This window comes from Acipenser ruthenus, chromosome 13, assembly GCF_902713425.1.
Source record: "Acipenser ruthenus chromosome 13, fAciRut3.2 maternal haplotype, whole genome shotgun sequence".
In the NCBI taxonomy this organism is placed as follows: Eukaryota; Metazoa; Chordata; class Actinopteri; order Acipenseriformes; family Acipenseridae; genus Acipenser; species Acipenser ruthenus.
In genome coordinates, this window is record NC_081201.1 from 34,321,701 (window position 1) to 34,336,142 (window position 14,442).

Below are 14,442 nucleotides of genomic sequence, written 5' to 3' on the forward strand. Positions count from 1 at the left end.
ATAAATAAAGGTATGATATTATCACCTATTTAAGAACGATGCACCACACAGGAGTAGGCATAGCACTGAAGAATGCATTTTTCCTGTAAAAAATATTTTGAACTTCCTTCATTATTTACTATTCACTCAATTGTAAGAAATCCTGCAATCTCATTGGAAGAAACTAAATGAATAATGTACCTGTAGTGTTTTAACACAAAGCAAAAGGTATTTTACATCCCATGGTTTTATCCCACAATCCATCTATCGATCCTCAGATAATCACCTAACTGTTCTTTATTGCTTAAAATGTGAGGACTCTTATAAAAGGTTACCAGAGTATCTCTGCAGTTTTATTATGCTTTCCCCTGGTTATACTATGTGTTTACCATGGTTTGTCATGTTTTTTAATATGCTTTACCATAACTTTTTTTTATCATTTACAATACTTTAACTTGCTTTCACTATTGCTTTATTACACTTTGCTATGCTTTTACTATGGTAGACTTTTACAAGGGGACTGAAAACTGAGCAGACCCTAAAATGGGAAAGGCTTAATCTCAGTCTGCCTCTTAACTTCTAGATACTTAAAACAGTGTTGTGCAGTCCATCATGTTTCAGAGCCTTTCCTTTGGAATGTAAGGATATTCCAGAATGTTTCTCTTCTCAGAATTTTAAAAAAAGTTGACTTAAAGCCTATTTGTATTTGGCCTCCCCTTGATTTTTTTTTTCCTCATTAGATTCTGTGCTTCACCTTGGGATGCACGACCATGAAAAGGCTTTATAAGCTAAATCTGTAAATCTCTGTCTATTTACCTTGAAACATTTAGCCAGCAAAGTTTTGAAGGACACCGAGTAAGACAGCAGCAGCATTAAAACCACATGCATTCAAAGAATTTGTGCTAAAATAAAAACAAATACATAGCAGTTGATTAGTAGAATTTAATAAGAGAAAATTGGATTAGTATAAACATTTCTGTATTTGATCTACTTTAATATCGTGCCATATATTTTCAAAAGTTGGTGAGAATGTTTATAATCAGGTTGTTGGTAGTGTATTTTAGCATGTGTTTATGTGAAATCTTACTTTCAAAAGCAGAGCTATTTCATTTATGTAACTCATTATGTCATTCTCTATCTGCTGTCTCCACAAATAAATTAATATTAAAGTGGGATGTTTATATAAATAGCTTCACATCAAGAGTGTAATAACTGCATGGCTATTACACACTGGATGTGTAGCAGGAGTGTAATAACCACACCTCAGGAGTGTAGTAATTACCTAAGTAGTGTAATAACAATGTATCAGAAGAATAAATAACCACGCATCCGTGCAATAACAATGCACTGGGAGTAATAACCAGACAACATGTGTAATAACATTACACCATGGGTGTAATAACCACACATCAGGTGTGTAATAACCACACATAATGTGTGTAATAACCAAACATCAGGTGTGTAATAACCACACATCATCCTTTTTGGAAGATTTAAGCTCAGGTACAGTAGGGGAAAGACACTCTGCCATGTATATACTTTTTTATACAGTATACTCATTAGCATAAAGACTTTTGCAGTATCGTTATCTTAGATTAGTCATGCTTTTGTTTTTTTAACTGAACCGCTAAAATTAAAGATTTTCAAGTTAATATGTTCCCTCCTTTAAAATTAGTCCTTTGACAAAAAGCTTTGCCAAATAATCCCTCTTTATGTATTTTTTAAGACCTTGCATTTTATTGTGAGTCATGGCAACAGTTCTCAAAGAGGGTTTCTTTGTTATTCTGTGTTTTTGTTTCAAATATATTTTAGTGAGATAAATAAAGCAACTGCATAAACTGCACAAGACACCAGTTCACAGCAATCTAGAAGTTGGCAGGCATTCAAGGCAGTGCTAGTCAATGCGCTCCCTTTGCAATTGGTGTAGAGTGTAAGAAAGTTTGAATATTTATTCACTAAATTCCCCTCCAAGTGGAATCACCTGTGGCATTCTGTCTTCAAATACACTGTAAGACCAAAGACTTCTGCTGGATCTGAAGAAGGTGAAGCTACTGCTCCAAAAGCTTTCAACAAATTGAGGCCACCTTCCACTGTCACACAGTGACAGACACATGGAAATTATCGCTACTTCCTGCATTCGAGAAAATACAAAGAGCTTTGTTTGAGAGGTTAGGAAGAACTTTTATTTGTCAAATTATATACTGTATGTGTTCTACCTTTTTATTCTGTTTTAGTTCTGCTTATCATGTCTGTCCACATTACTCTAAAATTCCAGAAAATATTGATAGTAATGCACAGGTACTGGTTGTGAAAAGAAGCAAGGAAGTCAGAACACAGGGTCAGAAAGAATACAGAAAATAAATCATCTCCTCAAAACCAGCAGAGCCACTTCTCCAAAACGAGAATCTGCGAAAACATAGCATGTTGGGAATGCATTTGCCATTTGGAGACACTGAAATACTTTGTCAAATAATTTTACAAGTTTATTGGTATGTGGCAATGTGGCAGTGGGGTCTATTTTAATGATCTAAACAGTGGCGATCTTAAAACCTCCGCTCTTTCTTCATATGAATACTTTTAGTGCTTTCCTCAAGGGCTGATATATTGACCCAAAATGCAGTGAGATGAGCTCCGTGATCTGCCACTGTTTGGATCATTAAAATAGACCCCATGAAGCTTTAAAGTGCTGGTATTTATCTTTTTTTAAGTTTATCTTTGTTTTACCAATTTCATATGTGCTTGCTTTAGCAATAGTGGTACATATTTAATAGGGGTCCAGATGTAGGTATATACTGTTACAACAGTATAATGTATAAAAAGCCAGCCAGTGCACTAATGCAAAAACAAAGAAAGGATTAATAAAATACTGCTGTGACATAACTTGGGTTCAAAGCTGCAGCTGATGGGCAAGTGTAACAGACTGGGCCCTGTTTAGGGTAATGCGGACCCCTGCTGTAAGAAATCCAATCAGGTTGCTTCCTCTATTCTTGCCATCTTATAAATGACAGCCATTACATTGGTTTGCCTGCAGGACTGTGACATTTGCCATCTACACACGCATTCATATGTAAACACATTGGTAGCGAGCCACCGAAATCTAATTACTCCATATATTTTCCCAGGAAGAGAAACACTGTGGCTTAAGCCCACTTAAATCAGAAATCCGGAAACCACACATACAGTCACTCTACTATACCATGAATTAGCAATGAGCCAGGACGCTTCTCGGCTGGAGTGCTAAATATTATACCATACATTAATATTGAAGAGATCTAGCCAAGTAGAATATCTGTTGGCAAGTGAAGTGTACTTGTTAGGTCGAAACACATTTGAAGGTCCACACTGGGGATGTGTGCCAAACGGTCAGTAAGTGTTTTGCACACGTTAGCTTTTTAAAATACATTTCCCTGAAAGTCACGCAAGTCATGTCCTTCATCCATAACTATTTAACACTCAATAGTGCTGAATTAAGAAATACAAAAATAATTTATACGTTTGTGTCCTTTTAATGCTGTTGGTTTCCTGCTCTATAGACACTTAGCACTCAACAGCAGGATGTATTCATCTAAAGCATTAAAGAAATGTACAGTAGTTCAATATGAATGCAAGATAATTATTCAGAGTGATTGGAAACATCATAAGGTGAAGTAAACATTAAAATGAGATAGCTATCTACCCATTTACCTCAACAGACTGTGTCAATCATTTCCCAATGTGAATGTCATTACCATTGTAATGACAGTGCCACAGTGAAGCTCAATGGTTACCCCGGAATATAATTATGGTTCCTAGCTAAGACAAGCCTTGAAATTACCATTGATTTTATGCCCTACTTTCAACTCATGCAACATCATTAGTAAATAGCCACCAGGTGACAAACAATAACATTACTGATTCAGAGATGTTGTGTGTGAAATGGAAATTCACACACGTCTCTGAATGAAAACTTTCCAAAGCATGTAAAATGTATATCACTTACCTTATGCACAGAATGCCTCTCCAGTGAATGCATTATTTCTTTGATATGTATGGTTTCCTGTTGACACATTGTGATAGTTTGACTTACTTTTTTTTGTTTTTCTTTATGCTGCAGTATGCTCTTGTGCAGCATTTACTTGATGTAGATTCCACGCTAAAAAGGAAACTAAGCTGGTAGGAAAACAAGGTTAGGAGTAATCATTTTAGCCATGGAGAATTTCAAGAGTAGCCCAGTAAAAAACCCAATTAAATCATCACAGTTGGCATGAATTGACAGCTCTGCTGGTGGTTCATGTTAAAGGGAATGGACAGGGAGACTGAAACACCCTGTACACTTCCCACCTCCCCTCAGACACATCACAGATCATCTGAGCCCATTAGACCCCAGGTCCTTTCCACCATCAGATGCCTGCTAACATTGGAACCGGCTTTAAAATGCAGTTTCAAGTACCCTTATGCAGTTGCTGCACAGGAATTGAGTATATCATATTGTAGCGTGTCCAGGGTTCAGGGGGGCAGGTGGGACAATTGGTATAACAGCTGGTATGACTTGGATGAGCAGTCTGCAACTGCTCATCCAAATGAGCCTGGCTGTTTTTTACTGTGGTTAAAGGACTGGCAAGGGCACAGTCTCCACCTGTGGAACTGTAGAGCTCAAGGATGCTTTTTTATCTTACAGTTCAGGATCTGATCCCTATGTCCAGGATGATAATTATTTTATTTTATTTGGAGAGGATGTATTTATTAAAACACAGCTTAATGTACATTTCAATTGTACTGAGGTCATGCATAAGAGCTGTACAGTATTTTAATTTTTTTTTTAAATGTATTTAACCAAGAGATTTACCCATTGAAACCAATGCCTCATTTACAAGGGGGTCCTGGAAAACAATAAAAGGACAATTGCAAAGTACAAACAACACAATAAAAACATGTGATTCCAACTTAATCAGGAGCAAACAAAGATCATAGAATAAATAAGACATCTATATGTTAATGTGGACAAGGAGAAGCATTGGCAGAAGTTTCTAAGCAATTCCCTTATACAATGAATGCTACGATAATGAATTCAGCCCAATGAGCTGAAGCTACTGCTGGCCTTCTCAGTCCAGTTTACCATGAAGTAGTGACCAAATCATTTGGCTCCATAGCTGAATTAAAACCCTTTATGTTACCTCATGTTCCCATAAGAAATGGAAACCTCTTTCCTCGAGGGATGAAAAGCTGCAAGAAACCGTTGGAATGACTAACTGCATTCTTAAAGAGTAATTACATCAGAAATAAAGTCATAATTTTCTATATAGTTTAACCTAAATCTATCCACCCCTTCCTTGCATTAGTTATTCTTTCCAATGGCGCAACTTTTTACAGTAGATCTTTGTGTGCAGTTATTCATGCAAAAGCAGTGCTATTCTTCACCACCTTGGAGGCCCTTGAATAAATTTCCATGGCTAAAAAGATCTTTTTGTACATTCATTTCTCCCTGGCAGAAAACAGACTCATATGTTGTTATTGTATTTAGCTGCTGAGCGGACAGATAATAAGGTAGAATCTCAAAGCTGTGACCCAACAACAAAACCAATACAAAGTGCCTCTAGCCATGGAAGAGAAGGGGGTTTTCTCCCCCTGGAGTGTTACAAATCTCTTTGTTTTTCCAGACTGTATTCATGCCAAACGCCATAGTTATTTTGTACATCACTTCCACGCATTAGGCTGTAATATATTCAGCATGGTTCTGTTTCTTTTGTCTATTTATGTTGCTGCTGCATTTGGCGAGAGCTGTGCATCAGAGTGCACGTTATGCAACCTCTCTGAAGTTACCTTGCCAAAAAACACATCACAAACAAGCTACAAATGAATGTCAACATACAAACAAACAAACGAAAAAACCTACATGAGATTAACCAGTAACATAAATCACACAGTAACCTAAAAAATGAGATTCTGTAGAGGCACCCAAAATCAGCAATAATAATGTTCCTATCATATAATGTTAATCATATTTGATTTTGAGCAGTAAGCAAAGTTTTATGGTGTGTAACCACACAGTTCCAGTGAGGTTTAAACTGGTGGTGATCTGCCTAGCTTTTGAACATATGTAGTTTGGGTTCTTTCTTTTTGAGGGTTTATTTTTTGCCACAAAATATAAACTTTTTTTAATCGTTTAGAATAATTCCTTTTTCTGAGTAGTGAAACAATGAAATGTATTAATTGTGCAATAAAAGTTACAACAACTCCTTATTAGAAAATAAAACAGTTGACATAAGCATGAGGTTGAAAATGAGGTGGAGGTTGGAGAGGAGGAGGTAATAGAACTATACAGACTGCAAAGAGATTTTAAATGTGCCTGGCTTAATTATTCAATCAAAATGATCATGTTTGCAGGTGAGTTTCCTGTCTGAAACGTTGCATAGTTTTACATTCCTGAGATTTTCAAATGCACTACTTTAGGCCTGTCTTACTGGTACAATTCTCCAGTAATGAAGTAGGGGACTTCATGCTTAGGTTGGTAACAGAGAACTTTCTGATTTGTTATAAGCAAGTCGTTATACATATTTGACATCCGTCTTGTGTTTGGTATCTCCACCCAGCCACAATTAGTCAGCCAGTGTTTCAGCTGTACACTCAGGCAACAGATTGTGCTTAAAAGGACACAGAATGACTGGGTATACTTCACCAGAAACGGTGGAGGCAGAGAGCATCTCAGAAGCGCAAGGCTGTGTTCAGGCTGTCCCTGGCTGTGGCTGTGATAGGAGATCGCTGCAACGCTTTAACCTGTTTGCTCCTGCTAACTGGCAAACTCATTTGTCAAGCAACCGAAGGTCATCAGCTTGACTCCGCTGTCAGGGATGGAAGTTAAGCTTATCCCAGAGACAGCGGCAGAGATGGGATTTCTACCCCAGCCGAGCTTGTTTGAGTTGCTGATCACCCCAAAACAAACGTATGAAAATGATGCCTTTTCCGAGTTGAACTTGACCAAGGTCTTAAAGCAAGATAACCCCAACCTACACTGCAGTGTCTAGAATCCGTCTTGCATCTTGAAGAATCTGCTCCTATGTGTCAAAGTGCTCCTTTTTATCTCGTACCTTCCAACACATTTTAGACTCCATCTCCACGTATACTGTATGTATACTGTATGTCTGTATCAATGCTGTGCAGATTGAGCTTAAAGTTTTCAATATTAGAATTTAGTTTCAATTACAGCCAACAATAGATTGCCAAGGCGGTATTATAGCTGAGAATCAGATTTTCAAAACTGCATAGAGGTTTAAGCAGCACTTCGGGTCTGACACCCCACATCAATCAGTTTCATCACACCCATGCACCTGGCAGACCGTGAGTGCATGATCTTAACACAGCCAGAAACACATCAATCAGTTTCATCACACCCATGCACCTGGCAGACCGTGAATGCATGATCTTAACACAGCCAGAAACACATCAATCAGCTTCATCACACCCATGCACCTGGCACACTGTGAATGCATGATCTTAACACAGCCAGAAACACATCAATCAGTTTCATCACACCCATGCACCTGGCACACTGTGAATGCATGATCTTAACACAGCCAGAAACACATCAATCAGTTTCATCACACCCATGCACCTGGCACACTGTGAATGCATGATCTTAACACAGCCAGAAACACATCAATCAGCTTCATCACACCCATGCACCTGGCACACTGTGAATGCATGATCTTAACACAGCCAGAAACACATCAATCAGCTTCATCACACCCATGCACCTGGCACACTGTGAATGCATGATGGTTTCTGAGTTAAAGCTTTTTGAATAGGGCTCAGTAGTATGAATAAGCACAAGCTGTCCGTTCCGTATGGGTTGGGCATATATCACAGTTACTTGCTAGGTCTCGCGCCTTGCTTTTTTCTGCTAACCTCGTTCTGTAGAGGTGTAATCTCATTTGGGATCAAAAAGGGACTCACAAGCTTGGGGGCTGGTAGACCACTGGGACTCTTCACATTACCCTTGTTTGGTGAAAAGATTTTGACTGCATAGTCCAGCTACTGGGCAGCACATCCTTGTATTCCAAAGCACATCCTTTTAATCCACCAAATGGACATTAACTTTTCTTACTGGATGGTTAGATAGGGCTGCAGCGCCAGAATACCTTTCTTGTAATCAATTCAACTTGGGGCCACTTTTTATCTCCTTGTAAAAGCATGCTCCTCATCTGGGAAACACGTCTCTATACAAAATGTCCCACTTGGGTCCCTTCTGTGGCCACAATTAAATTGCTTTCAATGGGGTGATTAGTAGGTTAGACGGTGTAAAATGCTGCTAGAAAAAAAAATCGTTGGGATTTTATAGACTATATATCAAATTAAGATTTAAGAAGGCACAGTTTGTTTTTGCAATCATTATCACCCTTTCCTTGACGTCTTCCCATTACTGGTTCATGAATTACTAACAAATGTCTAAATAAGTCACAGATTCTTTCAAAATGCTTACAATGGAATGTGCACTTTGATAAAGGACAAAGGTGTCTGCCAAATGAATGCATAATAAAATAATAATAAGCTTAGCACATATTTCAACAATGGTTTACTGCACCCTGATAAAAGTCTACCACAGTATTTTTGCAAAATTACGATGCGTTTCCTATGGTTATACTATGCATTTGCCATCATTTTCCATGGTTTTTACTATGCTTTACCATCCCTTACTATGCTTTACATTGCTTACATATGCTTTATCGTGCTCTCACTATGCTTTATTACACTGTGCTATGCTTTTACTGTGGGACACGTTTATAAGGGGCTGTGCATTTAAAAAAAAAAGGGGGGGACATACCGGCGCATTTAAGAAAAGCTCTTGTTTGCTCACCATTAGAAGAAGATATCGTAGGCAGATCTTGGAATTTCAATAGGTGTTTTCTTGTTTACCATGGAAACACCAATTGTACCAGTGCCATGGATTTTTGTATGCGTGCAAAGTTTGGCCTGTCAGAGAATGTGAGCAGTTTGTTCCAGGCAGCATCTGAGGAATCTGTGCACACTTCATCCTTGCACCATCTGAGCAGCCTGCTTGTCTGAGATTCTGCTAATGTGTGAAGACACACATGGGTGAATAAACACATTAAGTCATTATTTCATGTTCAGTCTCAGCGGTGGGGGGGGGGGGATAATATGCTATGTTATTGTTAAACATGGCTATAATGAAAAACTTCAATGTCAAACTGTTTGTGTGGTTGCCATTGGTTGCCATGGACACCAGTGCTTATTCGTGGAATAAGTCTCATGTTTGACCATGATAGATCAAAGCTTTAAAAAATAAATTTAATTAAAAAAAAAGTAAACATTTCAAAACATATTTTGTGACCAGGAACAATTTCATAAGCATTTAGGCAAACTTTTGGGTGTTTAGTCTTTTTCAAAGGCCCCCTAAAGTGTGAAGGGTGTGGCACTGTGATTTTTGTAGATATTTTCTATTTACTAACTCACTGTTGTCACAGTTACAGAGAGCAGAAATGACGGCTGCGCGCCCCTTGTGGTCATAAAAGCACCTCACTTCAGTAATTCAGCTTTTAGGAGTCTTTTCAGAAGAAGAACCTGTGATTAAAAAGGACATTATTTAGTAAGCCAAGTAAACAACGATCTAGGCAGAAACAGCTAGAGAATTGCAGAGAATGCAATCTATAGAGAATTCTGCCACACCAATAAGATTACTACAGCTGCTATTCCCAAGAAGATGCCATGAGACCATTAATGTCGACAGGAGAGAGGTGTCTCATTCAAAGCAGACCCTTCACAGTATAGCACCACCTTAACAGCATGCTTGGGCATTGGGTGAATTTCCTCTCTTAAACCACAATTACCATTAGAACCCGACTCTTACATCTTATTGGAACACCCTTTCAAGCAATCCTAGCAACCAGAATATCCAAGGACATCATGAAGGACTCTTCTCAGTGTGACACCGTTGCTAAGAAATACTGTATATATCTTTGTTTTCTAGAAAATAAACAATAATTTGAGAAAAGCATATAGTGAATAGCATTCAAGCTATAACTCACAAAATGTATGCATCAGTTCTGTGCACTTTAAACAGCTATTTGTAAAGTATTATTTACTCTAATCATAGGCTTGATCCAAACTCTGTCCTAGGTTCTAGGAAAATGCCCTTAAAGAAAGAAGCACATGCTGTGATAAACACAGTCTTCTTTCAAAGAACCCAAGAGCATTGCTGAATTCAAATCCACAGGAGACAGAGTGTCCTCTAATAGTGGTGGAAAAAAGACAAAAGCCACTTAAACACCTGCCTTTGGATCCCTCACAAAAGCAGACGTGATCTGTATTCAAGGCAATGGTGGGACAAATAATGATTCTTTTTTTAAGTGCCTGATTTCTTAGTATTAATTTCAATGCATTGTTTCACATACGTCAAACTAGTTTGATGTGAAAAAAAAAAACATGGCTAGCTGCTATTTTGTTTTGTTTGTTTTCTGTTTTACAAAGAGCAGCAATCAGTGCCAGACTGTTCAAATTGTAATAAGTTACTGATTCAGCGCAGGGCGAGTTTACCAATTGTTTTTATTTATTTTTTATATTCTGAAGACAAAAAAAAATCATTCTTTGAGAATGCAGCTGTTCAGACAGCACTTTAACCCTTTGTTTACTACAGATTCTCATCAAGTGTTACATTTTCCAACCCCATGAAAAGGGTCATGTCACTATTAGGAAGGTTACACCTTTGAACCTTCTCCTCAACAGTGTTTTTGATTCACCCACAGCCATCATAACATCCAGCTGTTCAGCTGGAATCAGGGGTTCCCTTTTCTGGCCCTGATGCAGCAAATTGAATCACTGCACAGGACTGTGATTGTTAGTGGTTAAGGAAATAACCTATAAACAAATTGACTAAATGGGATCCCTGACTCCCGGGCCTGTAATGCATTTCAAATGACACATTCTTTACATGAGCATTTCTCTTTTTGGCAGTCAGAGTTTCAAACTTGGCTGCAATAAAATATCCAGTGTTAACTATAGGTGAAGACATGTCGACATACTGCACCAGGCGGATTGCCCATCTTTACAGTCTTACTTCACACATTTTAAATTCTTGTTTTAAATAAAAATGTAGTTAATTCCTGAAAGCAACAAGTTGAAATAATAAATAAAGATCTATCAGGTCCTCCAGTGGGTTTCACCCCATCCTCATACAATTCCACTTTAAGACCGCAGAGGAAGGAGGTCAGACATGAAAGACCTTTACAATTCATAGAACTCGGCAAGTATGTTTATTTTAAATTCTATCAGGGTGAAGGCACTAGCAGGGTGGAGATATAGACTAAGAGTGGAAATCCAACATGATTCCCCTCTTAAATCCATGTATACCCTTTTAAATCTTAAGGGCTAATAATGTTTGACTTGAATGTGCCAATCAGGACGAAATCAGTAAGTATTTAAAAGTATCAGAATCCTTTTAAAGTACTTTCCAACTAATGGGTTGTTTGGAAAAATCAGAGTTAAAAGGGAATGTTTTTGTTAACATGACATAGTTTTCGATGCACTTAAAAAATAAAACAGAGAATAACAAAATGTCCCTTTACTTTCATGATCCAAGGATAAGCATCTTAACAACAGGCCTTCTTTATAAATAACATACTTTAGATTTGTTTATGTTTAAACTCAGTGAGACGCACATTGCACTTTGTATTGTGACAGTCATGAACCAGCATAATTGCTCGGAATTCATGTCCATTAGTCTCTCGAGATAACTTCTCTCATTAATCCACTCTCGACATGTGAAAAACCTTATTCTTCCACAACCACTGGCCTGCAAACATCCACATCTCAGCAGCCTAACAAGAGGATCAGACACATACCAACATACCCAGGATGCTAGCCCCAGGATGCTGGGGCTTTCATTAAGAGCTAGTATCCCATTCACTTTTAAAAGATGGTTTATACAATATGTTAAGAGATCTAGCACTGAATAACTTTTGTATTTGGTGCTGGTGAGTGGGTATTTATTTTTTAACAGATCCAAATTTGTCAAAAATGTCATTCAAATCCAATCAAAGAATGTACTGGTGAATTGCACTGTTCCAGATTATACTGCGTGGCTGAGCTTGTAATAAAGTCATTGTGAAATGTTATATAAACAGAATTTTTATTTGTATGACTATTAGCTCTGTAACTATTTCCAGACACCCATAACCTCCTGGTGCTGCAGGTAGTAGCAAGCAGGTTTCAAGAAAGAAGGCAGCTTGCACACCAATTTTAATAAGGAGTAAACAGAAGAGTATAAAAGAAAGTAATAAAACCCAGGATTAATGCTTTGATTTAAAATCGAACATGATAATGGGATACTGCAGCTTTAAATATTTAAAGACAGAGGGAGGGGGAGATCAATAGTTACTATATCCACTGCAAGAGCAAACATTTGAAGTAGGTTTATAAGTTAAACACTTCAGTACTTTTAATGATCTTGTTTCACAGGGTAAACAGCCTGGAAGTCTAAATGACCTTGAGGTAGATCAATGGGGAACACATCTTTAGCAATAATGGAACAGGACTGTGGATTCAGAACACATAACAGGGCTATACATCACGTCCCCTGATATTGAACCCAGTTCTTTTAAAAAAAAAGAAAGGAAGGAAGGAAGAAAAATAGAGATATTTAAGCAACAAGGAGCATGGACATATTGCTGTCTTGTTTTTAAACTGTGCCTCTATCTACTGTGATGTTTACAGCAAGCCAGGGAGGTTTCTTTCCAGTTTGTCATTTTATCTCACTGGTTCTTGCTTTACAGATATCCTGGTAATGGTAAGCTATGATTTAGATTTTTTTCCCTGAAGCAGGGAAAACTTAAGAAAATATATACTGATGCACAATGAAAACGCAACAGTCTAAGTTTTACATCAATTAGGCACATACATAATGTTATTTACATTTTAAATAGTGAGCAGATAGGTTTGTTGATTGTTTGAGTGGTATTGTTCCTTGGGATAACAAAATACTGAGCTCAAGTCATGTGATTTCATAAAAGGGGCAGGTGCTCAGTGTTTGGTATTTGAGTTGAGTTAAAATTGCCAAAATGAGTTGATTAAGAATCTGTATAAAATAGCCATTCGAAAAGACATGACATTATTTAATGCAAGAACAGCGAATACAACCATGCCCCGCTTGAGTAATGAAGATCACCTGGTTGCGGTGGCCTGTCTGTGAGAGAAGTTGCCTGCTGAATGAGATATTCTGCTTCAACAATCAGCAGACTAGTCCAGAGAAACCAGGAAACTGGCTCTGTGAGGGACAGGCCATGTCCTGAAAGGCAGCGGGTCACCACACCGGCCCACCATGTCGTGGTGAGCGTTATGGTGACTGTTGTGTTGTTCAAGCCAACCGGTGGGGCGATGGAAGTGTGATGATATGGGGAGGAATTTTCTTTAACACAAGAATGCCTTTGGTGCAGATTGAGGGCAACCTTACTGCTCAGCGATACATTGACGAAGTCCTTGAGGCAACAGTTACTCTGTTCCTGCAAGCCAATCCAGAAGTGTTGATTTTTCAGCATGGCAATGCAAGACCACACAGTGCTAGGATTACAATTGCATGACTTCAAGAAAAGAATGTCGAGGTCTTGGCGTGGCCAGCTTTTTCTCCTGATCTGAGTTAAATAGAACATCTGCGGGACCAAATCACCAGGGTCATCCACAGGAGACAACCGCGACCAGCCAACCTTCGCCAGTTGGCTGCAGCTGCACAGGAAGAGTGGCGGAACATGCCATTCGTACTCCTCCTCTGCGATACACAAAAACAAACGTAACAAAAAAGCAAAAGCTCCAGCCGTATGTTACGTTTCAGTGCAAGAGGCCGTACTTGCATATTTGCGTCCCCTTTGTACTGCCCAACTCCTCCCTGCAATCAGCCCAGCGCCCCGGTGTAACCAATCCCTGCCTGGCCCGCAGTTGATCGTATGGGAATCGTTTAGGGTACGCGCAGCTACGTGCTTTCTCCAAGATGGCCGACTTCCTGTTTCCGCTCACTGTCGAGTCGACCTGTCTATGGGGAAGTGTACTAGCAAACTCACACAGCACCCTTTCTGGTTGGAAGGGAGATTTAAAGCATTGACTCTTTCTCTTTATCACAAGGGTACATGTAGTGCCTTTCAACTTCCTTTCACTGCTGTGATCATAATCAGGCGAACTCAATGTTCAAAGTGTCAAAACATATCACCTGCCTGTACTGTATGTACTGTTTTTTTTTTTTTTTTTTTTTTTTATTTTGTATTTCCTTTAGTCCATTCTGAACCAATACAAAAATAAAACTGGCTACAGTATTAACCATGGATAGCCCATTTCAGTAAACCCTTATTACAGTGTAACTTGCTTGTATCTGAATTTCCAGTACTATCAACTCTGATGGCCTTGAAGTCCCCTTTGTCTGAACAGCGAGTTCAACAAACTTTTTCCGTGTCTCAGGAGTTTAGAATAAAAGGGTTCTAATTGGTGCAA